A 25,032-nucleotide genomic window follows, 5' to 3' on the forward strand; every position below is an offset into this window, starting at 1 on the left:
CATGATGTGCCTCCACACTTGGCACCCTATTCAACTAAACCCAGGGTCATACTACAAGCTACCATGCTCTCATCCACAGATAAAAGGTCTTCCTTACTGAAGTCAGTCCATAAAGTCTGGAAGACTTCTTCAAGTGTGCAGACATCTACCCAAGGCTACAGAGATTATGAAGAATCACAAGGGGAAATATGTGTCCATCAAAGGAATACAGCAAATGTCCAGTAATTAGCCCCCAAAGAAGTGGATAGTCACAAATTACACAATAAAGAAATCAAAATAATTGTCATTTACAGAAAGTGCCATGTTGAAGTCTCCCAGTAGTAGTGTATCACTATCGAAGTATGTCATAACTTTTGTTATTAATTGATTGATATACTTGGCAGCTCCCACTTTAGGGGCATAAATATTCATGATTGTTAGGTCCTCTTGTTGGATAGATCCTTTAAGTATGATATAGTGTCCCTCTTCAGCTCTTACTACAGTCTTTGGGATAAACTTCATCTGAAATGAGGATGGCTACCCCTGCTTTCTTTTGAGGACCATTTGAATGGTGAATGGTTCTCCAACCTTTTATTTTCAGGCTGTAGGTGTCCTTATGTCTAAAATGAGTCTCTTATGAACAGCAAATTGATGGGTCTTGCTTTTTTATCCAGTCTGAAACCCCGTGTCTTTTGATGGGATCATTAAGCCCATTCACGTTCAGAGTTACTATTGAAAGATATGAATTTAGTGTCATCATGATACCTATTCAGTCCCTGTTTTTGTGGATTATTTCTTTGGACTTCCTCTTTCTTTTACAGGGTCCCCCTTAATATTTCTTGCAGAGCTGGCCTGGTGGTCACACATTCTTTCAGTTTCTGCCTATCTTGGAAGCTCTTTATCTCTCCTTCTATTCTGAATGAGAGCCTTGCTGGATAAAGTATTCATGGCTACAGGTTCTTCTCATTTAAGACCCTGAATATATCCTGCCAGCCCTTTCTGGCCTGCCAGGTGTCTGTGGAGAGGTCTGCTGTTAACCTAATACTTCTCCCCATAAAGGTTCTGGATCTCTTGTCTCTTGCTGCTTTAAGGATTTTCTCTTAGGGGCAGCCCGGGTGGCTCAGCAGTTTAGTGCCGCCTTCAGCCCAGGGCGGTGATCCTGGAGACCCGGGATCGAGTCCCACGTCGGTTCCCTGCATGGAGCCTGCTTCTCCCTCTGCCTGTGTCTCTGCCTCTCTCTCTCATGAATATATAAGGAAAATCTTAAAAAAAAAAAAAAAAGGATTTTCTCTTTATCTTTGGAATTTGCAAGTTTCACTATTAAATGTTGAGGTGTTGAATGGTTATTGTTGATTTTAGGGGGGGATCTCTCTATCTCCTGAATCTGAATGTCTGTTTCCTTCCCCAAGTTAGGGAAGTTCTCAGCTATGATTTGTTCAAATACGCTTTCTGCTTCTCTGTCTCTTTCGGCGCTCTCGGGAACTCCAATTAAACATAGATTTTTCCTTCTGAGGCTGTCATTTATTTCCCTTAACCCTTCCTCATGATCTTTTTTTTAAAATATATATATTTTTTATTTAGTTATTCATGAGAGACAGAGAGAGAGAGAGAGAGAGAGAATGAGAGAGAGAGAGAATGAGAGGGAGAGACACAGGCAGAGGGAGAAGCAGGCTCCATGCAGGGAGCCTGATGTGGTACTCGATCCTGGGTCTCCAGGATCAGGCTCTGGGCTGAAGTAGGTGCTAAACCGCTGAGCCACCAGGGCTGCCCCTCCTCATGATCTTTTTTTTCTCTTTTTTCCTCAACTTCCTTCCTTGCCATCAACTTGTTTTCTTTGCCATTTGCTCTTTCTTCCACCTCATTAACCCTCGTCATTAGGACCTCCAGTTTGGATTGCATCTCATTTAATTGACTTTTAATTTCTGCCTAATTAGAAATATATTCTGCAGTCATGAAGTCTCTTGAATCCTTTATGCTTTTTTCCAGAGGCACCAGTAGCTTTATAATTGTGCTTCTGAATTGGCTTTCCGACATCAAATTGTAATCCAAATTCTGTAACTCTGTGGGAGAGAGGACTGTTTCTGATTCTTCCTTTTGTGGTGAGTTCTTCTTTTATCATTTTGCTCAGAGCAGGGTGGCTAAAAACGAGTTGTACTGCAAAAAGGAAGAAACAAACAAACAAACCAAGGAGGAGTACCCTCTGGTTCTATATACTGTAAATCCCTCCACTTCCCCTGGAACTTTCCAGTGCTGCTTGGTCAAGAACTTGCTCTTCCCCGGTCCTTCCAGCTGGTCTTCTGGGGGAGGGGCCTGTTGTGCTCTCAAGTGTGTGCACCCAGGGGAGCAGCCCCGCCCCCCCCCCACCAGGTGCAGGGCTCAGTGGGAGCTGTTGACCCCGTGAGGCCCCTGTTCCCTGGCGGCCCGGCCCCGTCCCAGGCAGGAGGTGACACCAGGAGGAACACCACCACTGGCGGCAGCCAGCTCCCCAGCCCTGGAGTCAGTTCCCGCAGTAACTACTGCGGCTCCCAGTCCACACTGGCCCAGGTGCTCCCGGGGCAGGGGGGTGCTGACCTGCTCAGCTCAGGGGCACCCAGTGGCAGGAGCGTCCTCACTGCCCTGGCCCCTCCCTGCCTCTGCCTGTCCCAGGGGGAGCACAGGATCCCGGGCTGTGTCCCCCGGTGCCCTGAGATCCGGGGCCTGTGCCACTGGAATCAGCTCCCAGGGCCCCAGCTCCCCAAGGCAGCAGGTGCAGCCCCCTCCGCCTGGAGCCACCACCTGACCCACCGGCTTCTCCCCGAGGCCCCACCAGGCACGCACTCCAGCCCTTTACCAAGCTTGGCCGGTGGTGTGTGGGGTGCTCTCCCCCAGGCACACCTCCTGTTAGTGACCCCGTGAACCTGGAGGCTCCACTGTCCCTCCTGGGATCCTGCCCGAGTTCTCTGCTGAGTGCCTTTCCCTCCGGGAAGAATCTGGGGCTATTGTTAAAGTTCCCGCTTCTCCGGAGCTGGGCTCCCCTGTCCGGGAGGCTCCTCCGCAGGCCTCAGCCCGGCCCCTCGCGGGGCCCCTCCCCCACTGGATTCTTTTGTATTTTTTTTTCTGCCTTCCTACCTTGTTAGAAGCGAAAACCCTTCTCTCAGTAGCGTTATGGCTATTCTGTCTTTAAATCTCAGGTCGAATTTGTAGGTGTTCAGGATGATTTGAAAGTTATCTAGGTCAGTTGGGGGGGGGGACAGGTGACTTGGGGACCCTACTCCTCTGCCATCTTGTCCTGCCCCCTTGAAATCATAAAACTAAAAGAAAACATAGGCAATACACTCTTGGACATTGATCTTAGCAATAATTTTTGGATCTGTCTCCACAGGGAAAAGCAACAAAATAAAAAATAACAGATTACATAAAACTAAAAATCTTTAATACAGTGAATGAAGCTATCAAAAAAATGAAAAGGCAACCTACTGAATGTGAGAAGATATTTACAAATGATACACCTCATAAGAGGTTAATATCCAAAATATGTAGAGTTTATGCAACTCAACACCAAAAAAAAAATTTAAAATTGGCAGAAAATATGAATACATATTTTTCCAAAAGGACATACAGATACACAATAGGTACGTGAAAATGTCACACCACTAATAAGGGAAATGCAAATGAAAACCAAAATGAGATATCACCTCATTCCTGTTAGAATGACTATTATTAAAAATACAGGAAATAAGGGCATCTGGGTGGTTTGGATGATTAAGCTTCTGCCTTTGGCTCAGATCATGACCCCAGAGTCCTGGGATCTAACCCCATATTGGGCTTCCTGCTCAGCAGGGTAGCAGATGACATAATTTTATATGTAGAATAAAGATTCCTCCAAAAACTTAGATATAATCAATAAATTAAGTCACAAGATACAGTTAATATACAAAAAATCAGTAGCATTTCTATACACTATCAACAAATTATCTCAAAAAGAAATGAAGAGGGGATCCCTGGGTGGCGCAGTGGTTTAGCGTCTGCCTTTGGCCCAGGGCGCGATCCTGGAGACCCGGGATCGAATCCCACATCGGGTTCCCGGTGCATGGAGCCTGCTTCTCCCTCTGCCTGTGTCTCTGCCTCTCTGTGTGTGTGTGACTATCATAAATAAAAAAAAAAAATTAAAAAAAAAAAAAAAAAAAGAAATGAAGAAAACAATCCCATTTTCAAAGAGCATCAAAAACAATACTTAGGAAGAAATTTACCTAAGGAAGTAAAAGAGCTCCACACTGAAAACTACAAGACAATGATAAAACAAATTGAAGAAACAAATAAATGGAAAGATATCCCTTGTTTATAGACTGGATGAATTAATATTTTTAAAGTGTCAATACTATCAAAAGCCATCTATTGATTCCATGCAATCTCTATCAAGATTCTGATGGCAATTTTTTACAGAAGTAGTAAAAGCAATCCAAAATTTAAATGGAATTATAAAAAATCCCAAATAGCTAAAGCAATCCTAAAAGAGAACAAAGTAGAAGGCATCACACTTCCTGATTTCAAACTATACTATAAAACTATAGTAATCAAAAGTGCATGATACTGGCATAAAACAGATATACAGACCAATGGAACAGAATAAAAGCACAGAAATATATTCAAAACATATATGGTCACCAAATATTTGACAAGAGAGGCAAGAATAATGAAGAAAAGACAGTCTCATCAATAAATAGTATTAGGAAAAGTGAACCTTCATATTAAAAAATGAAACTAGGCCCCTATTCTTACACCACTCACAAAAAGTAACATAAAATGGATTAAAGACTGGAGTGCCTGGGTGACTCAGTTGGTTAAGCATCTGCCTTTGGCTCAGGTCATGATCTTAGTTAGGGTCATGGTCCTGGGATTAAGCCCCACATCAGGCTCCTTGCTCAGGGCGAGTCTGCTTCTCCCACTCCCTCTGCCTCACCCTCCTGCTTGTACACTTTCTCTCTGTCTCAAATAAGTAAAATCTTAAAAAAAAAAATAATAGATGAAAGACATGAAACCATAAAACTCCTAAAAGAAAACATGAAGAGAAAGCTCCTTGATGTGAGTCCTGGTAATGATTTTTGGATATGACACCTAAAGCGCAAGCAATAAAATAAAAAAAATTAACAAGTGGGACTATATCAAACCAAAAGCTTCTGCACAGCGAAAGAAACAATCAACAAAATGAAAATAAAACATGGAATGGGAAAAAATTTGCAAGCCACATATCTGAAAAGGGGTTATTATCCAAAATTTACAGGGAATTCATACAACAGCAAAAAAAAAAAGTAATAATAATAATCTAATTAAAAATGGGCAAAGGAAAAATAAATAAATAAATAAATAAATAAATAAATAAATAAATAAATAAATAAAATAAAATAAAATAAAAAAATAAAAATGGGCAAAGAACCTAAAGAGACATTTTTTTTGAAGAGACATTTTTCAAAAAAAAAAAAAAAAGATACAAATGGCCATAAAGTAGATGAAGATTTGCTCAACATCATTCATCATTAGGGAAATGGAAAATGCAAATCAAAACCACAATGAGGGTAGCCCGGGTGGCTCAGTGGTTTGGTGCCTGCCTTCAGCCCAGGTCCTGATCTTGGAGACCTGGCATCGAGTCCCACATCAGGCTCCCTATGTGGAGCCTGTTTCTCCCTCTGCCTGTGTCTCTGCCTCTCTCTTTCTCTGCGTCTCTCATGAATAAATAAATAAAATCTTTAAAAAAAAACACACACACACAATGAGATATCATCTCACACCAGTTACAATGGCTAGCATCAAAAAGAGATAACAAATGCTAATAAGGATGTGGAGAAAAGAGAACCCTGGTGCACTATTGATGAGACTGTAAATTGGTACAACCAGTAGGAAAAAACAGTATGGAATTTCCTCAAAAAATTAACAATAGAGGGATCCCTGGGTGACTCAGCGGTTTAGCACCTGCCTTTGGCCCAGGGCATGATCCTGGAGTCCCGGGATTGAGTCCCACATTGGGCTCCCTGCACGGAGCTTGCTTCTCCCTCTGCCTGTGTCTCTGCTTCTCTCTGTGTGTGTCTCTCATGAATAAGTAAATTTTAAAAATCTTCAAAAAAAATTAACAATAGAAATACAATATGATTCACCAATTTCATTGCTGGCTATTATTTCAAAGGAAATAAAAACACTATGTCAAAGGGACATCTGCCCCCCACCCACCATGTTCATAGCAGCATTATTTATAATAGCAAAGACATGAAAACAAACTAAGTGCCCACTGCTGGACAAATAGATAAAGAAGTTGTGGTATATGTATACAATGGACTGTTATTCAGCCATAAAAAATGAGGAAATCCTGTCACTTGCCACACATGGAAGGACCTCGATGGTATTATGTTGAATGAAATAAGTCAGAGAAAGACAAATACACTGTATGTTCTCACTTATATGTGGAATCTAAAAAAAAAAAAAAAACTTTAAAAGCTCATTGTAAACAATATATGTGGTTATCAGGGGTGGATGATGGAGGAAAGGGGAATTGGATGAATATGCTCATTAGGCACAAACTTCAGTTATAAAATAAATAAGTACTAGGGATGTAATCAGAAATATGAGGGCTACAGTTAACTTTTCTATGTATTATACAGCAGTGTTAAGAGAATAAATGCTAAGTGTTTTCATCACAAGAAAAAAAAATTTTGCATATATGAGATGATGGATGTTAACTTATTGTGGTAATCATTTCACAATATATTTAAGTCAAATCATTATACTATATACCCTAAACTTATATGGGTCTGTATGTCAATGCTATATACAATGAAAAGGGGGGGGGCTGAATTTCCTCAAAAAACCCCTCCACTTTCCAACAAAATATGATGTATGCCGAAACCAGAAGTATGGCCTATATACAGAAAAGAAAAAATTAATAGAAAATGTCCCTGATGAATCCCATGTCATTGGACTAGGCAAAGACTTTTTTTTTTTTTTTTTTAGGCAAAGACTTTAAATAAAACATTTTAAATTCACTTAAAGAGTTAAAGGACATCATGTACAAGGAGCTAAAAGAAATCACAAGAATGATAGCTCACCAAATCATATCAATATTTAAAAAGGTACAAAACAGAATTCGAGTTGGAAAATATTTAACTGAAATGAAAGGGAGGGTGTCAACAGCAGATATAAGTAGGCATTAGAAATAATTACTGATGTCAATGCTAAGTCAGTTGAGATTACTCAGTTTGCAGGGCAAAAAGAACAAGAACTAGAGGGGCAGCCTGGGTGGCTCAGCACTTTAGTACCGCCTGCAGTCTGGGGCCTGATCCGGGATCGAGTCCCTCTTCGGGCTCCCTGCATGGAGCCTGCTTCTCCCTTTGCCTGTGTCTCTGCTCCTCTGTGTCTCTCATGAATAAATAAATAAAATCTTAAAAAAAAAAAAGAACAAGAACTGGAAAAAATGAGCAGAGCTTGAGAGACTTGTAGAAATCAAAAGTGTACCAACATACACATAAATAGAGTTCCAGACAGATAAAAGAAAGGTGCAGGAAGAGTATCTGAGGAAATAACAACCAAGATCTTCCCAAATTTAATGTAAGACATGAATATGCACATCCTAGAATCTCAATAATGCCCAAGTAGGATGCCCAAACTCAAAAAAATCTACATCAAGACACATTACAATCAAACTGTCATAAGACAGAGAGGGAATCCTGAGAACAGCGAGAGAGAAGAGAAGCAACACTGAGCTCAATTGCATTAACAGCTGATATGTCATCAGAAACCATGAAGGTCACAGGTAGTGGAATGGCATAAAGCGCTGAAAGAAAAATACTGTCAGGAAGAATTCTATATAAGACAAAAGTATCCAAAAAAAAGACAAAAGTATCCTTTGAAGTGATGGAGAAATAAGACATTCCAATAAGCAAAATCTAATAAAGTTCTTTACTAGTAGATCTGCTATAGAGAAATACTAAAGGTAATACTTCCTGCTGAAAAAGAGAAAAACAATAAGAATTCTACATGGTACAAACATATCCACATATTTTATATAGAAGATATATGTCAAATACTTAAACATAATAATTAAATAGTGTTGCCAATTTATTTCCATAAGGTATGCTATAAGATAACCATTTCAAGAAACACAAAGAGAGCTCAGTGCTTTATAGTACCTTTTCCCACACATCTGTTATGAATCACTCCTTAATATATGTCCTGTGTTCTTGGTCCAGAAATAGGACATTCTTAAGAACCACTCTTCCTGTGATAGGTTTATGGCAGAACCAGTTTCACAAGATGCCTTCTTAATATTTACAAAGGGGATCTACAATTTTTTCCCCTTAACACAACAAACATAAAAGGAACTTGAGAGAAAGTCCTTTAGTAACTACATGTTGTATTTTTCCAGTCAAGGAGGGGGAGCATAACTCAGTCTTTTGCTGACTGCAGCACATTGCTCTTTAGAGATGCATCTTATATAACTGACAATTTACATACAATATTTTCTTGGCAACAATTAGTTACTCAGGAGACACACATAATTTTCCTGAGAGCAAAGTTTTCATCTTTGAGAGTGATCAATATTGCCTTTATAATGACAAATCCACAACATTTAAACACACTGTTTACTTGTGATTTTTATATGAAAAGTATTTTCACTCTTAGGAACATATGAAATATTTTATACATAAATTGATACAATGTCCTGGATTTTCTTCAAAATAATATATCAAGGGGAAACAGAGATAGATCGCCATGCATTAATAATTGCTAAAGCTGAGAGATGAGAACTGGAATTTATGATATTATTACATCTACATGCATATTTGAAATTTTTCATAATTAAGAGACAATTCACCTCTCAAAATGAAATTTAGGTAGAACACAGCAAATACTTTCATACCTAGTTTCATCAAACAAGTATTTTTTTTTAAGATTTTGTTTATTCATGAGAGACACACACATACACAGAGAGAGAGAGAGAGGCAGAGACACACGCAGGCAGAGGGAGAAGCAGGCTCCATGCAGGAAGCCCAAGATGGGACATGATTCCAGGTATCTAGGATCATGCCCTGGGCTGAAGGCGGCACTAAACCGCTGAGCTACCTGGGCTGCCCACATCAAACAAGTATTATAAAAACAATAGCTTTAGTGATTTTACATTTATTTTTTAGATTAGTATGTAGCACTATGTTAAATAAGTCATATTTGTACTAATAACTAAATAGAGAATAAATTCTAGTTAATTCTCCCTTGCACTCATAAGCTTTATGGGTTTCTCTGATTTATACTATTTTCAAGTTGATTCTAAAATGTTCTATGATAACTTTTCTTTTCCTAATATTTAAATATCACCATTGTTGGAAAACAATCTTAATAGTTTCCAGTCCTGATTAAAACAATAATCCATAAATATGCCATTACACACCAACTCTGCTACCATAGAGATTCAAGGAAACTAATAGAGTGTGTAGATTTGTTTTACATATTGGAAACATATGGTTTTCCTAATTTTATAGTTGTTGATTGACAATACAAAAATGATTTAAATTTAACATCCAAAATTAACTTTATTCACAACCATTGCTTTTGGCAATAAAGACTTCAAAAACAGATGAGAAGCAATGATTCGATATTCCACTTACCAAAAAAATGTAGCTCTACCTGCTTTTTCGTCAATCTACTATGCAGTTCAAGGCCACTTAATCCATTGCCTTGTTCTACGAAGCAACAATTTTACTCAGCATTAATGACTAAAATAATATAATTAGAAATTTATGTGAAACATGGAAAAATCTAGAAAATATGTTTCTGAACTATAAACATAAATTTTTTTTAAGACAGAGAGAAGGGCAAGAGGGAAGTCGGACAGAGGGAGAAGGAGAGAGAGAATCTTAAGCAGGCTCCATCCCCAGCACAGAGCTGGATAAAGTTCAGAGGTACTTGGGTGGCTCAGTTGGTTAAGTGTCCAACTCTTGATTTCAGCTCAGGTCATCACCTCAAGATTGTGAGATTGAGCCCCACACTGGGCTCCACACGGAGCATGGAGCCTGAACTTTATCCAATTGATAAAAGATGGGTCACTTCTTTATACCCTAAAAAGATTTTCTCCCATGTAAAGATCTCCACCTGAGACAACATTGCTCAGGGCCCTCAAACACCACCGACAACCATTTACTCCTTCCCTTCTTCTCCCCTCACATGGGACATTTTCTGTGCAATCCTCAGACTAGAAGTTGAATTCTACGGCACAGTTGTTTGGTGATTATTGAAGAGTATGCAGGCACTTGATATGTGAGGTTTGATATATTGATCAATAATGTGACTCACTTCTACCATATGGGCCCACACACATACCTACTTTCATACATGCCCTTAGTTAGCTCATGCATCACACACTGTTTATAGCCTTTCATCAGTTTCCAAAAGTTATGCATTTTTAATCATTTTCATAAGAACATAGCAACAAAGCATATGAAATACCATACAATATTCAATTGGGTTGCCGGTGGGCAACTGAGGCTCTATCCCCTTGGGGAGTTTCAGAGAGGCTGTGAAGTATGCACCTCAGAACTGTCTTTTGTATGACAAACAGAGTATTTATATACCAGCTACTGTTCCTCCTTGTTTGAGGGTGATTCCTGTGGGCATTAACTCCAGGACTTTCTGACCTGATATCCATGAACTAATCTCACTCCTGGGGACAGAACAAAGTCTCCAGCAGAGAGCACAGGAACTTAAGATACTCTCTCTCCCTCTGCCCCTCCCCCTGCTAGCACTCACTCAGAAAAAAAAAAAAAAGAGTAACGAAATCTTGCCATTTGCAACAGCATGGATGGAGCTAGAGAATATATGTTAAGTGAAATAAGCCAGTAAGAGAAAGATAAATACCATATGATTTCAGCTCATATTGGAATTTAAGAAACAAAACAAATGAGCAAGGGGGAGAAAAGAGAGAGAGAGAGACAAACCATGAAACAGATTCTTTTTTTTTTTTTAAGATTTTATTTATTTATTCATGAGAGACACATACAGAGAGAGAGAGGCAGAGACACAGGCAGAGGGAGAAGCAGGCTCCATGCAGGGAGCCCGATGTGGGACTTGATCCCGGGTCTCCAGGATCACGCCCTGGGCTGAAGGCAGGCACCAAACCGCTGAACCACCCAGGGATCCCCCATGAAAAAAATTCTTCAGTATAGAGAACTGATGGTCACCGAAGGGGAGGTAGGCTAAATATGCAATGGGGATTAAGGAATACACTTATTTTGGTAAGTACTGGATGATATAAGGAAGTATTGAATCACTATACTGTACACCTGAAACTAATATAACACTGTATGTTAACTAACTGGAATTTAAAAGTTAAAAAAAAAATCAAACAGCAGGAGTGACATCACCAAGATGGTGACATAGGTCAGTCCTGACTTCAGTCACCCTCACAAGAAGAACTAACAGTTATTCATGGATGAGACTCCACTGAGAGATTTCTAGAACATGAGGGTAAAGCTGAAGCATTTCCGTGCATGAAAGGGGCAACACAGATCATTTAGAAAAGAGGAGTAGTCATATGCTGATCACATTGGTCCTCACCCTAGGTAGCATAGCACTAGGAAGGATGGTTTGCCTGAGCTTCCAGTTCCTCTAGTGGGACAAGAGAGCCCAGGTTAGACATCTGGATAATCCAGCAGTGTACGTCATTTCTTGGGAGCCCCCACTCCAGTCTTGCCCCACAGGGATTAGAGGACAGTCTGTGGGGCTTACACTTAGGAATCTGACAGAGAAGGGGGTAGGGGTTTTTAACAAGCAGTACTTGGATTTTGGCAGACCAAGTTCCAACCTGCAGCACCCAAGTAGTAATCCTAACAAATGGATCTGCCCATCTGCAGAATCAAGTTGATCATGCAGTGTGATCAGAGAACTTGGCAGGGTGCAGGTCTGCCTTACTTGGGTTCTCAAAGATATTTGCCAGCCCCAGAACATGCTATATCCCTGCTCAGGCAGGGAAATTGAATCATATGGATTTTTTTTAAGTTTTTGTTTTAATTCCAGTTAGTTAATATACAGGGTTATATTAGTTTTGGGTATACAGTATAGTGATTCAACAATTCCTTATATCATCCAGTGCTTATCATAAGTGCACTCCTTAATCTCCACTGCCTATTTAGCTATTGCCAAGTGAAGCTCCCTACCCAACCAGAAAGGCTGACAAGAACACTGGGAAGATGCATAGCCCAGCAACACCCAAGCAAAGAGTCTGACAGGCAGAGCAAAGCTAGTGACCCCATTTAGCTAGGGAACTTTGGGTGCAGGTTGGCTTGAGTCAAGACCACAAATTGCCTACCAGTCTTGGAGCTGGTTCTCCTGCTGTGTCCAGGCAGGAAAACTAATTCATATCCATGCTCTTTGCTGAGTATAGCTTTCAGTCTGCCTAATAATGGTACCCAACTACAGCACATGGAAGGCTACATACACCATATAGCAGCTCTGCCTACAGCAGCACATGAATAGAGAGCACAATCCATTGGTTCCCCCCATCTGCACAACAAAACCAGTGGTCCCATCAAGACAGGGAATTTGGTGAATCATTTTTGCTTGATCAAGACCCCAGACAATGAGGTATAAAGACCCTGGGGCCTATCCTGCTGCCCTACCAGCACAGAGAAACTAACTGATAGCCCTATCGACTACAGAGTATAAAACCCAGTCCCAACTGTCTAGTAAGCCTAACCAGAGAACCCAGGGAACTGCAGAACCCATACCCATCCTACTGCCTCACTTGTGCAGGAAACTATGCCAACAGTCATATTTAACTGTCCTCACCCTGTGGCATGCCCCCATGACCTCAGAACTTGGGCAGTGGCTCTTCCAAAAACAGACCCTGATAACAACCCAACATTCCCAAGGACATAACCAGCAGACATGTCCAGAAACTGAGACTGAGTGGACTAGTAAAGAACTGTCTACCAAAGCAAACCTGTGAACTCTGGATGAGGAGATCACTTACTCAAAGGAACAGACACCAATGTAAAAAACAAGAATCACAAAAAAGTCTGGTAAACATGACACCACCAAAGGAACTAATAAAGCTCCAAAAACTAACCCTCAAGAAATGGAAATCTATGAACTGCCAAAAGAATTCAGAATAATTACGTTAAAGTTGTTTAGTGAGCCAAAAGAACAGACAACTAAATGAAATAAGGAAAATAATGCATGAACAAAACAACAATTTCAACAAGGAAATAGAAACCATAAAATAAAATAGAAATCCTAGAACTGAAATATGGCAAGTGAACTGAAGAATTCAATAGAGAACTTCAAAAGTAGACTCAATTATGCAGAAGAAGAAAAAAAAAATCAGGGACCTAGAAGCAGGACAATTGAAATTATCCAGTCAGAGCAGAAAAATGAAAAAAGGGGGGAAAAAAGGCTTAAGCAAGCTGACAGATCCTATGGGACACAATCATAAGAAGCAATGTCTGCATTATGGAAATTTTAGGAGAAGAGAAAAACAAAGAGAAAATAAATTTATTTTAAAGCAACAATAGCTCAAACTTCCCAAATCAGGAGAGATAAATGGACATCCAGATATGTGAGACCCAAAGGTTCCCAAATAGGTTAAACCCAAACAGGGCTAAACTGAGACACACTATAATGAAATAGTCAAAAGTCAGAGACAGAATTTTGAAAGCAGTAAAAGAATCCTAAACAAATAAACCCCATGGGGACGCCCAGGTGGCTCAGCAGTTTAGCGTCTGCCTTTGGCCCAGAGTGAGATCCTGGGGTCCCCGGATCGGGTCCCATATCAGTCTCCCTGCATGGAGCCTGCTTCTGCCTCTGCCTGTGTCTCTGCCTCTCTCTCTGTCTCTCACAAATAAAGAAATAAAATCTTTAAAAAAATGAACCCCATGAAACTATCAGTAGAAAGTCTTGTATTGAGACTATTCCTCAACAGAAACGTTTTAAGTCAGGAGAAAATGGGACGATATATTGAAAATATTGAAAGACAAACACTATCAACCAAGAATTCTATTCCCGGGGAATTTACCCTGGGGATTTACCCCAAAGATACAGATGCAGTGAAATGCCAGAACACCTGCACCCCATTGTTATAGCAGCAATGTCCACAATAGCCAAACTGTGGAAAGAGCCTCAGTGTCCACTGAAATATGAGTGGATAAAGATGTGGTCTATGTATACAATGGAATATTACTCAGTCATTAGAAATGACAAATACCCACCATTTGCTTCGACATGGATGGAACTGGAGGGTATCATGCTGAGTGAAGTAAGTCAATCGGACAAAGACAAACATTATATGGTCTCATTCATTTGGGGAATATAAAAAATAGTGAAAGGGAATAAAGGGGAAAGGAGAGAAAATGAGTGGGAAATATCAGAGAGGGTAACAGAACATGAGAGACTCCTAACTCTGGGAAACAAACAAGGGGTAGTGGAAGGGGAGGTGGGCGGGGGGATGGGGTGACTGGGTGACAGGCACTGAGGGGGGGGCACTGGACAGGATGAGCACTGGGTGATATGCTATATGTTGGCAAATTGAACTCCAATAAAAAAAGTAATAAAAAAAGACTTGCCTTAAAGAAATGCTAAAGGGAGTTCTTTGAATGGAAGTAAAAGGATGCTAATTGACATCATAAAAACATAAGAAGATAGAGTTAAAATTCACAGGTAATGGTCAATATACAGTCAAAATCAAATTTTGTCACATGGTAATGGTGACACACAGTTCACTTATAACTCTAGTTTAAAAGGGTGTTTTTTAAAGATTTTATTTATTAATTCATGAGAGACGCAGAGAGAGAGGCAGAGACACAGGCAGAGGGAGATGCAGGCTCCCTGTGGGGAGCCCGATGAGGGACTGGATCCCAGGACCCTGGAATCACACCCTGAGCCAAAGGCAGATGCTCAACTGCTGAGCCACCCAAGTGTCCCTCTAGTTTAAAAGTTAAAAAACAAATATAACCCAAAAAAAAACCCCACCCCACCCCACTATAATGAGTTATTAGTTACACAACATAAAAATATGTATATTCTGTAATATCAATAACCTAAAATATGAGGGGGAAGAGAAATAAAAGTTTAAGTTTATGAACTCTATTAAAGTTAAGTTATTAGCAGTTTAAAATAGGATATTATAATTTTAACATATTTTATATAAGCCTCATGGTTACACAAGGGAAAAACCTGTAGTAATTACATAAAAGAATATTATAAAAAAGTAAAATTATACTGAAGTCAAAAGACATCAGAACACACACATGCACAAAAGATGGCAGGTTATGAAAAAAGGAACACTGGAGCTACAAAACAGCTAGAAGACAATTTAGAAATGATAATAGTGAATACATACTAATCAATAATTACTTTAAATGTAAATGGAATATATGTTCCAATCAAAAGACATACAATGGCCAAATGGATTAAAAAACAAGATCCAATGAGATGTTGCTTACAGGACACTCACGTTAGCCTGAAAGACACACATATTGAGAGTGAGACAAGGAAAAAGAACTTAAAGGTAAAATCAACAGCAATACAGTAATAGTTGGGGGATTTTGTACCCCACTCTCAACAATGCATCAGACAGAGAATCAATAAGGAAAAAGCAGATTTGAGTAACAACATATACAAAGTGGACTTAACAGATATATACCAAACATTTTATCTGACAATAGCAGAATACACATTCTCAAGCACGCATGAAACATTCTAGGATACACCATATGGTAGGCGACCTAACAAATGTTAGCAAATTCAAAAAGACTGACATCATATCAAGTATCTTCTCTGACCACAGTGGTATGAAACTAGAAATTAATAACAGGAGGAAAATTGGAAAATTCCAAATACATGGAAGTTAAAAACTACTCTCTTGAACAACAAGTGGATCAAAGGAGAATTAAATGAAAAAGAAAAATGTACCTTGAGACAAAAGAAATTGGAAACATAACATACCAAAACTTATAGGATGCATCAAAAGCAGTTATAGCAATAAACATGTACATTAAGAAACAAGAATATCAAATAAACAACCTAACTCTATACCTTAAGGAATGAAAGAAGAAGAAAATACTGAGCCCAGAGTACACAGAAAGAATGAAATAATAAAGATTAGAGCAGAAATAAATGAAATTAAGAAAAACAATATATATCATTAACCAAACTAAGAGTTGTGTCTTTGAAAAGATAAAATTGGCAAATCTTTAGCTAGACTAACCAAGTAAAAAAGAGAGAGAACCCAAATCAACAAAACATTATAAATAAAAAGCACACCTTAGGGCAGCCCCGGTGGCGCAGCGGTTTAGCGCCGCCTGCAGCCTGGGGTGTGATCCTGGAGACCCTGATCGTGTCTCGCATCGGGCTCTCTGCATGGGGCCTGCTTCTCCCTCTGCCCGTGTCTCTGCCTCTCTCTCGCTCTCTCTGAATGAATAAATAAATAAATCTTTTTTTTAAAAAAAAAGCACACCTTATAATTTATACCACAGAAATAAAAAGGATTATGAGAGGCTACTTTGAACTAGTATACACCAATTAACTGGACAACACAGAAGAAATGGAAAAATTATTTCAAACATACAGCCTAGCAATGACTGAATCAGTAAGTAAAATAAAATCTGGACAGACCAATTACGGGTAAAAATACTGGATCAGTAATCAAAAATCTCCCAAAGGAAAAAAAACCCCAGGACCATACAGCTTCACATTTGAATTTTATCAGACATTCAAAGAAGAAATAAGCTAATATCTCCCAAACTCTTCCCAAAAAAAAATTGAAGAGGAGGGAACATTCCCAAACTTACTTTATGAGGCCACTATTACTCTAATACCAGAACCAGAAAAGAACACTACCAGAGAATTACAGTCCAATATTCCTAATAAATACAGATGTGAAATTCTCAGTAAAATACTAGCAAACCAAATTCAGCAGAATATTAAAAAGATCATTCACCATGATCAAGTGGAATTCATCCCTGGTATGCAGGGATGGTTCAACATACAATCATCAGGCTTCCACAGTATGGCCGGCGACATTAGCTAGTGCTCGCTCTACTCTCTCTAACGGGTAAACAGCGGACTACAAGAAAACTGAACTGTATCTGCCTCTATTTCCAACAGACTCACGTTCAACTTTCGCTCACACACACACACACACACACACACAAAGAAAAAGCCAGGAAAATTTTATTAATCCTTTTTTTTTTAAAGAAAAAAAAAGTTAATATAAAATTATAGGAAAAAAAAAAGGAACCTGAACTTTAGTAACACAGCTGGAACAATCCACAGTGGCGGCGGCGGCGGGAGAAGAAATTTAATTTTAGTTGATTTTCTGTGGTTATTGGTTGTTGGATAGTCTCACAGTGATGGAAGCTGCACATTTTTTTCGAAGGGACCAAGAAGCTGCTGGAGGTGTGGTTCTCCAGGCAGCAGCCCGACGCCAACCAAGGATCTGGAGACCTTCGCACCATCCCCAGATCTGAGTGGGACATACTTCTGAAGGATGTGCAATGTTCAATCATAAGTGTGACAAAAACTGACAAGCAGGAAGCTTATGTACTCAGTGAGAGTAGCATGTTTGTCTCCAAGAGACGTTTCATTTTGAAGATGTGGTACCACCCTCTTGCTGAAAGCACTGGTTCCCCTGTTGAAACTTGCTAGGGATTACAGTGGGTTTGACTCAATTCAAAGCTTCTTTTATTCTCGTAAGAATTTCATGAAGCCTTCTCACCAAGGGTACCCACACCGGAATTTCCAGGAATAGAATTTCTTAATGCAATTTTCCCAAATGGAGCAGCATTTTGTATGGGACGTATAAATTCTGACTGTTGGTACTTGTATACTTTGGATTTCCCAGAGACTCAGGTAATCAGTCAGCCAGATCAAACCCTGGAAATTCTGATGAGTGAACTTGACCCAGAAGTTATGGACCAGTTCTACATGAAAGATGGTGTTACTGCAAAGGATGTCACTCGTGAGAGTGGAATTCGTGACCTGATACCAGGTTCTGTCATTGATGCCACACTGTTCAATCCTTGTGGGTATTCGATGAATGGAATGAAATCGAATGGAACTTATTGGACTATTCAAATCACTCCAGAACCAGAATTTTCTTATGTTAGCTTTGAAACAAACTTAAGTCAGACCTCCTATGATGACCTGATCAGGAAAGTTGTTGGAAGTCTTCAAGCCAGGAAAATTTGTGACCATCCTGTTTGTAAATCAGAGTTCTAAATGTCGCACAGCGCTTTCTTCACCCCAGAAGATTGAAGGCTTTAAACGTCTGGATTGCCAGAGCGCTATGTTCAATGATTACAATTTTGTTTTTACCAGTTTTGCTAAGAAGCAGCAACAACAGCAGAGTTGATTAATAAAAATGAAGAAAAAATGCAAAAAGAGAACACACATAGAAGGAGGTGATGGCTGCTTTTTAGATATTGATATCGGGGGCCATGCTTTCCATAACCACCACCTAGTAGCTGCAGAAAGCCCTAGATGTACTGATAGTGTAATCATTTTGGATTGTATGCATTATTATATCAAGGAGTTAGATATCTTGCATGAATGCTCTTTTCTGTGTTTAGGTATCCTACGCCACTCTTGCTGTGAAATTGAAGTGCATGTAGAAAAAACCTTTTACTATATGAAACTTTACAACACTTGTGAAAACAATTCAATTTGGTTTATGCGCAGTGTAATATTTCTCCAGGTATCATCCAAAATTCCCCAGACAAGGCTTTCGTCCTCATTAGGTGTTGGCCTCAGCCTAATCATATGGGACTGTTCTATTAAATTGCTGCCAGGATTTTACATCCAGTTACCTCCACTTTCTAGGACATATTCTCTACTAATATTACTGAAACCAGTTTCTACTTCATACAGATGTTTTTTGCAACAGCAATTAAAGTTTATCTTCCACAAGTCAAGTCCTCTTAAGAAAATGATTGCACTTATCCATTTTGTGTATTATTATTTTAACATTATTGCTTCCTGTACTTGTACTTCCTTTATTTGATTTTGTTCCTCACCATGGTGTCTTGCCTCCCAATCCCCCCTCAATAAAGCAACACACTGTTAAAAAAAAAAAAACATACAATCATCAATCAGTGTGATACAGAATGAAAAAAATTATGTGAACATCTCAATACATGCAAAATGAACAACTGACAAAATGCAACATCTGTTCATGATGAAACTCCTAAATTGGGTACAGAAGGAATTTACCTCAACATAATAAAGAATATATATGACAAACCAAGAGCTAACATCATATGAAATGCTAAAATGTTTAAAGCTTTCCTCTAAGATCATAAATAAGACAAGAGTGCCAACACACCATTCCTATTCAACAAAGTACTGGAAGTTTTAGCCAGTGCAATCAGACAGGAAATAAAATCATAAGACTTTGAAATGGAAAAGTAAAACCATCTCTATTTGCAGATGATAAAATTTTTACCCGTACAAAAATCCTAAAAACTCACCCTAAAACTGCTTAATATAATCAACAAAGTTGCAGGATACAAACACTTAACACATAAAAACAGTAGTGTTTCCATATGCTAACAACCAATTATCTGAAAAACAAAGAGAAGATCATGTTTACAATAGCATCAAATCAATCAAATATGTAAGAATAAATTTAAGCAGACAAAAGATCTCGACACTGAAGGCTGCAAGACGTTGATGAAACAGTAGGAGGCTGGGAAGATGGTGGAGTAGAAGGACCCTAAGTTTGCTTCATCCCACAAAAACAACTAGATAACACTCACATAAGCATAAATAACTCATAAAACTCAAAGACTGGCAGAACAAACTACACAATAAAAGATAGAGAAGCAGCCACATTGAAGAAGGTAGGAAGAATGAAGATGCAGTTTGGGAGTAAAAAGGACCATGGCTGTCCATGATGGGGATGGAGCCAGTAGCAGAGAGAAGAGTAATAAACAAACTATGACACCAGGAAGCCTGCATGGGGGGAATGAATCCCCTAACATTTGGCTTTGAAGGCCAGAGGGACTGAATCTGTGAGTTCTTACAACCAGAAGGGCTTAAAGCCCTGAATTTTAAAAATCTGTAGGTTCAGCTCTGGGAGAGCCTGGAGGATATTAGAAAGCAGAGTTACTGCCCTTAAAGAGTAGCACAACAGCTAACAGAGATACAGCATGGAAGCAGAACTTTGAAAAATGCCTGGGGCACAAGGGAGGGAGAGTGAGTTGCTTACCTCAGGGCAGGTCTCAGGCAGGGATCACAGGGAGACTCCTCTAGGAACAAAGGAAATGACACATGCATTTCCCTCCCCCACCACTCAGTATAAATGCACAAGCCACCTGTGGGAACCAGCATTGTGCTAACACTCACTACCTAACTTGCTTACTCCAAGTCCCCCCACCAAAGCTTTGGCACATCCACCCTTCCCACTGACACTTGTCTCAGTCCCAGTGCTACAGGTGTCCTCCTCCAGAAGACTAGCACAAACCCCACTAAAACCTCATCTTCCAACCTGCACATTTTGCGGGACATCAGTACTGGCAACAAAAGTGGCTGCAGGTCTCATTTTGCAAACAGACCAGTGCACACCTTGTTAAAATGCACCCCACCAGGCTGAGGACCAAACCCTGTCCACAACAGGCAAAGAGAGCCTCTGCAGACAAGTGGACTGAAGGAAAAAGTGGTCAGTACTCAACAGCAGGGCACACCCAACAAACATAGGAGACAACCCTTGAAGCAGCAGGTCCTGGGGAGCAGGGGACACTGCATTGCAGAACACTACAGGACCTCTTCTTCATAAGGCTTTCGCCATCAAGAGCAGGGAAAGTAGCTGACTTTACTAACACAGAGAAACAGACACAGAGAGTTAGATAAAATGAAGAGACAGAAATGTCAAAAATGAAAGAACAGCACAAAAACCACACACAGCAAGAGACCTATGTGAAACAGACACAAGTAATAAACCTGATAGAGAATTTAAAGTAATAAAGATACTGACTGGAATTGAGAAAAGGTGGAAGACATCAGTGATACCCTTAACAAAGAAAAAAAAAGAACCAATTAGAGATGAAGAACACAACAAATGAAATTAAAAATACACTCGATGAAATAAATAGCAGGGTAGAGGAAGCAGAGGAATGAATTCCTGACCTGAAAGACAGAGTAATGGAAAAACAGAGTAATCAAGTGGAGCAAATGAGAGGAAAAAAGAGAATTATGCAAAAATGACAATAGACTTAAGGAACTCAATGACTCCATCAAGTGTAATAATATTTGCATTGTAGGGATCCCAGAAGAAGAAGAGAGAAAGGGAGGCAGAAGATTTATTTGAAGAAATAATAGCAGAAAGCTTCCTTAATCTGGGAAGGAAGCAACTATACTATATAGATCTCTGAGGCACGGAGATCCCCCAACAAAATCAATCCAAGGAGGTCCATACCAAGACACATAGTAATTAAAATGGCAAAAAGTAGTAATAAAGAAATCAACTTGAAACCAGCAAGAGAAAAGACGACAGTTACATATAAGGAAAACCCCACATGGATATCAGCAGATTTTTCAGCAGGAACTTTGCAGGCCAAAGAAAGTGGCATGATGTATTCAAAGTGCCAAAAGGGGGATCCCTGGGTGGCGCAGCGGTTTAGCACCTGCCTTTGGCCCAGGGCGCGATCCTGGAGACCCGGGATCGAATCCCACGTCAGGCTCCCGGTGCATGGAGCCTGTTTCTCCCTCTGCCTATGTCTCTGCCTCTCTCTCTCTCTCTCTCTCTGTGACTATCATAAATTAATTAATTTTTTTTTAAAAAGTGCCAAAAGGGAAACATTTGCAGCCAAGAATACTCTATCCCGCAGGGCTCTAATTCAGAATAGGAGAGATAGAGTTTCTCAGACTAAAATAAACTAAAGGAGTTCATGACTACTAAACCAGCCCTGCAAGAAACATTACAGGGGACTCCTTCAGTGGAAAAGAAGACAATAAGTTAGAGTATGAAAAGTAAAAAACACAAAATTAAAAATATTTATGTAAAAATCAGTCAAGGAAGAAATTAAACTGTCCCTATTTGCAGATGACATACCATACACAGAAAATCCTAGACTCCATTCAAAAACGGTAAGAATAAACTTGTTCAGTAAAGTACAGAATATAAAACTAACACTGAGAAATCAATTGCATTTCTATATACTAATGACAAAGTTTCAGGAAGAGAAATTGAGAAAATAATTCCATTTACAATTGCACCAAAAAGAATAAAATGCCTAGGAATAAACTTAATCAAAGAGATGCAAGATCTGTACTCTAATGACTATAAAATACTGATTAAAGAAATTGAAGACAACACAAATAAATGGGAAGGTATACTGTGCTCATGGACTGGAAGAATTAACATTGTTAAAATGTCCATAGTACCCAAAGGAATCTATAGATTCAATGCAATCCCTATCAAAATACCAACAGCATTTTTTAACAGAACTAGAACAAATAATATACAATTTATATGAAACTGCAAAAGACCCTAAATAACCAAAGCAATCCTCAGCAAGAATAAACGTTGATGTATCACGGATCCCAGATTTCAAGATACACTACCAAGCTGTAATAATCAAAAAGGCATGGTTCTGGCACAAAAATGGACACACAGATCAATAGAACAGGATAGAGAAATAATCCCACAGGCATATGGTCAATTAATCTATGACAAAGAAGGCAACAACATACAATGGCAAAAAGACACTCTCTTCAATAAACGCTGCCTGGAAAACTAGGAAGTTACACACAAAAGAATGAAACTGGACCACTTTCTGACACCATATACAAAAATAAATGCAAAATGAATTAGCAACCTAAATGTCAGACCTAAAACCATAAAACTCTTAGAAGAGTAAAACAGTAATTTCTTTGACATCGAAGCATTTTTCTACATAGGTTTATTAAGGCAAGGGAAACATGGTATTTCGTTCCACACAGCGAAGGACACCATCAACAAAACAAAAGAGCAACCTACTGAATGAGAGAAGATATTCTCAAATAATATATCCAATAAGGGGTTAATACCCAAAATCTATAAAGAACATATACAATTCAATGCCAAATTATTTATTTTATTTTTTTAAAGATTTTATTTATTTATTCATGGGAGACAGAGAGAGGCAGAGACATAGGCAGAGGGAGCAGGGAGCCTGATGCCTGACTTAATCCCAGGACCCCAGGATCACGACCTGAGCCAAAGGCAGACACTCAACCACTGAGCCACCCAGGCGTCCCTCAACACCAAATTAAATAATTAATTTAAAAATGAGCAGAGGGGGTGCCTGGGTGGCTCAGTTGGTTAAGTCTCTGCCTTCAGCTCATGTGATGATCCCAGGGTCCTGGGATTGAACCCCACATTGGGCTTTCTGCTCAGTGGGAAGCCTGCTTCTCCCTCCCCTTTTCTTCTGCTTGTGCTCTGTCAAATGGATAATTTTTTTTTAATGAGCAGAGGATCTGAAGAGACTTTTTTCCAAAGACATATGGATGGCCAACAAACAAATGAAAAAAATGCTCAACATCACTAATGATCAGGGAAATGCGAATCAAAATCACAATGAGATATCACCTCATACCTGTCAGACTGGCTAGAATTAAAAAGACAAGGATGAGGAGAAAAGAGAACCCTCATGCACTCTTGGTGGCAATGTAAACTGGTATAGCCACTGTGGAAAATGTTATGGAGGTTCCTCAAAAAACTAAAAATCAAAATATCGTACGATCCAATCATTCCACTATTGGGTACTTACCCAAAGGAAATGAACACATTAATTTGAAAAAATATCTCCCCCCCCCAATGATTACTGTTGCATTGTTTACAATAGCCAATATACAGAAGCAGGTGTTCATTGATAGATGAATGGATAAAAAAGAAGTGGTATATACACACGATGGAATATTGCTCAGCCTTGAAAAAGGATGAGATATTGCCATTTGTAACAACACAGATGGACCTAAGAGGTATTATCTAAGTGAAATAAGTCAGACTAAAAAAAGACAAATAACAATATGATTCCACTTATAGGTGGAATCTAAAAAACAAATGAATAGACAAGTAGCAGAATTAGACCTATAAATACAGAGCACAAATTGATAGTTGCCAGAGGGGAGAGGGGTAGGGAAATGAGCAACATGGATGAAGTGGAGTGGGTGATACAGGATTCCAGTTATGCAATGAATAAATCACAGGAATAAAAGGCACAGCATAGGGAATATAGTCAATAGTATTGTAATAGTGTTATATGGTGACAGATGGTAGCTACACTTGTGGTGAGCACAGCATCATGTATAGAGTTATCAAATCACTAGGTTGTACACCTGAAACTAATGTAACAACGTGTGACAACTATACTTAAAAAAAGAATGAAATTAGACTCTTATTTTATACCACTCACAAAAATTAACTAGAAATAGATTAAACACTTAAATGTAAGCCCAGAATCTAGAAGCAAACACAGGAAAAAGTTCCTTAACATGGGCCTTAGTAATAACTTTTTGTATAGAACACCTAGAACATAATCAAAGCAAAAAATAAACAAGTGAGACTATATCAAACTAAAAAGCTTCTGCACAGCAATACTAAGAAATCAACAAAATGAGCAGAAAATGTGTAGAATAGGAAAAAATATGTGCAAACCATATACCTGATAAGGGGTTATATATATCCAAAATATATAAATAACTCATACAACCTAACAGTACACAAGACAAAACATGGTCTAACTTAAAAATTAGGAAAGGACCTAAATAGGTCCTTTTAGACATTTTCCCAAAAAAGATATATGAATGACCAGCAGTTACATAAAGAGATGTTCATCATCACTAATCATTAGGAAAATGCAAATCAAATCCACAGCAAAATATCATCTCATCCCTGTTAGAATGGCTAGCATCAAAAAGAGAAAAGTTAACCAAGATAACAAACGCTGGCAATAATGTATAGAGAAGGGAATCCTCCTTCTCTGTTGGTAGGATGTAAATTGGTACAACCAGTGTGGAATATAGTATGGAAGTTCCTCAAAAAACTACAAATAAAACTACAATATG

General features: G+C 39.1%; 1 pseudogene; it reads left to right on the forward strand.

Annotated features, from left to right (window-relative positions):
• The first annotated feature begins 17,339 nt into the window (after positions 1-17,339).
• LOC112929920 (S-adenosylmethionine decarboxylase proenzyme pseudogene) lies at positions 17,340-18,899 on the forward strand (annotated as a pseudogene).
• The last annotated feature ends 6,133 nt before the right edge of the window (positions 18,900-25,032 follow it).

Source organism: Vulpes vulpes, chromosome X (genome assembly GCF_048418805.1).
Source record: "Vulpes vulpes isolate BD-2025 chromosome X, VulVul3, whole genome shotgun sequence".
Lineage (NCBI taxonomy): Eukaryota > Metazoa > Chordata > Mammalia > Carnivora > Canidae > Vulpes > Vulpes vulpes.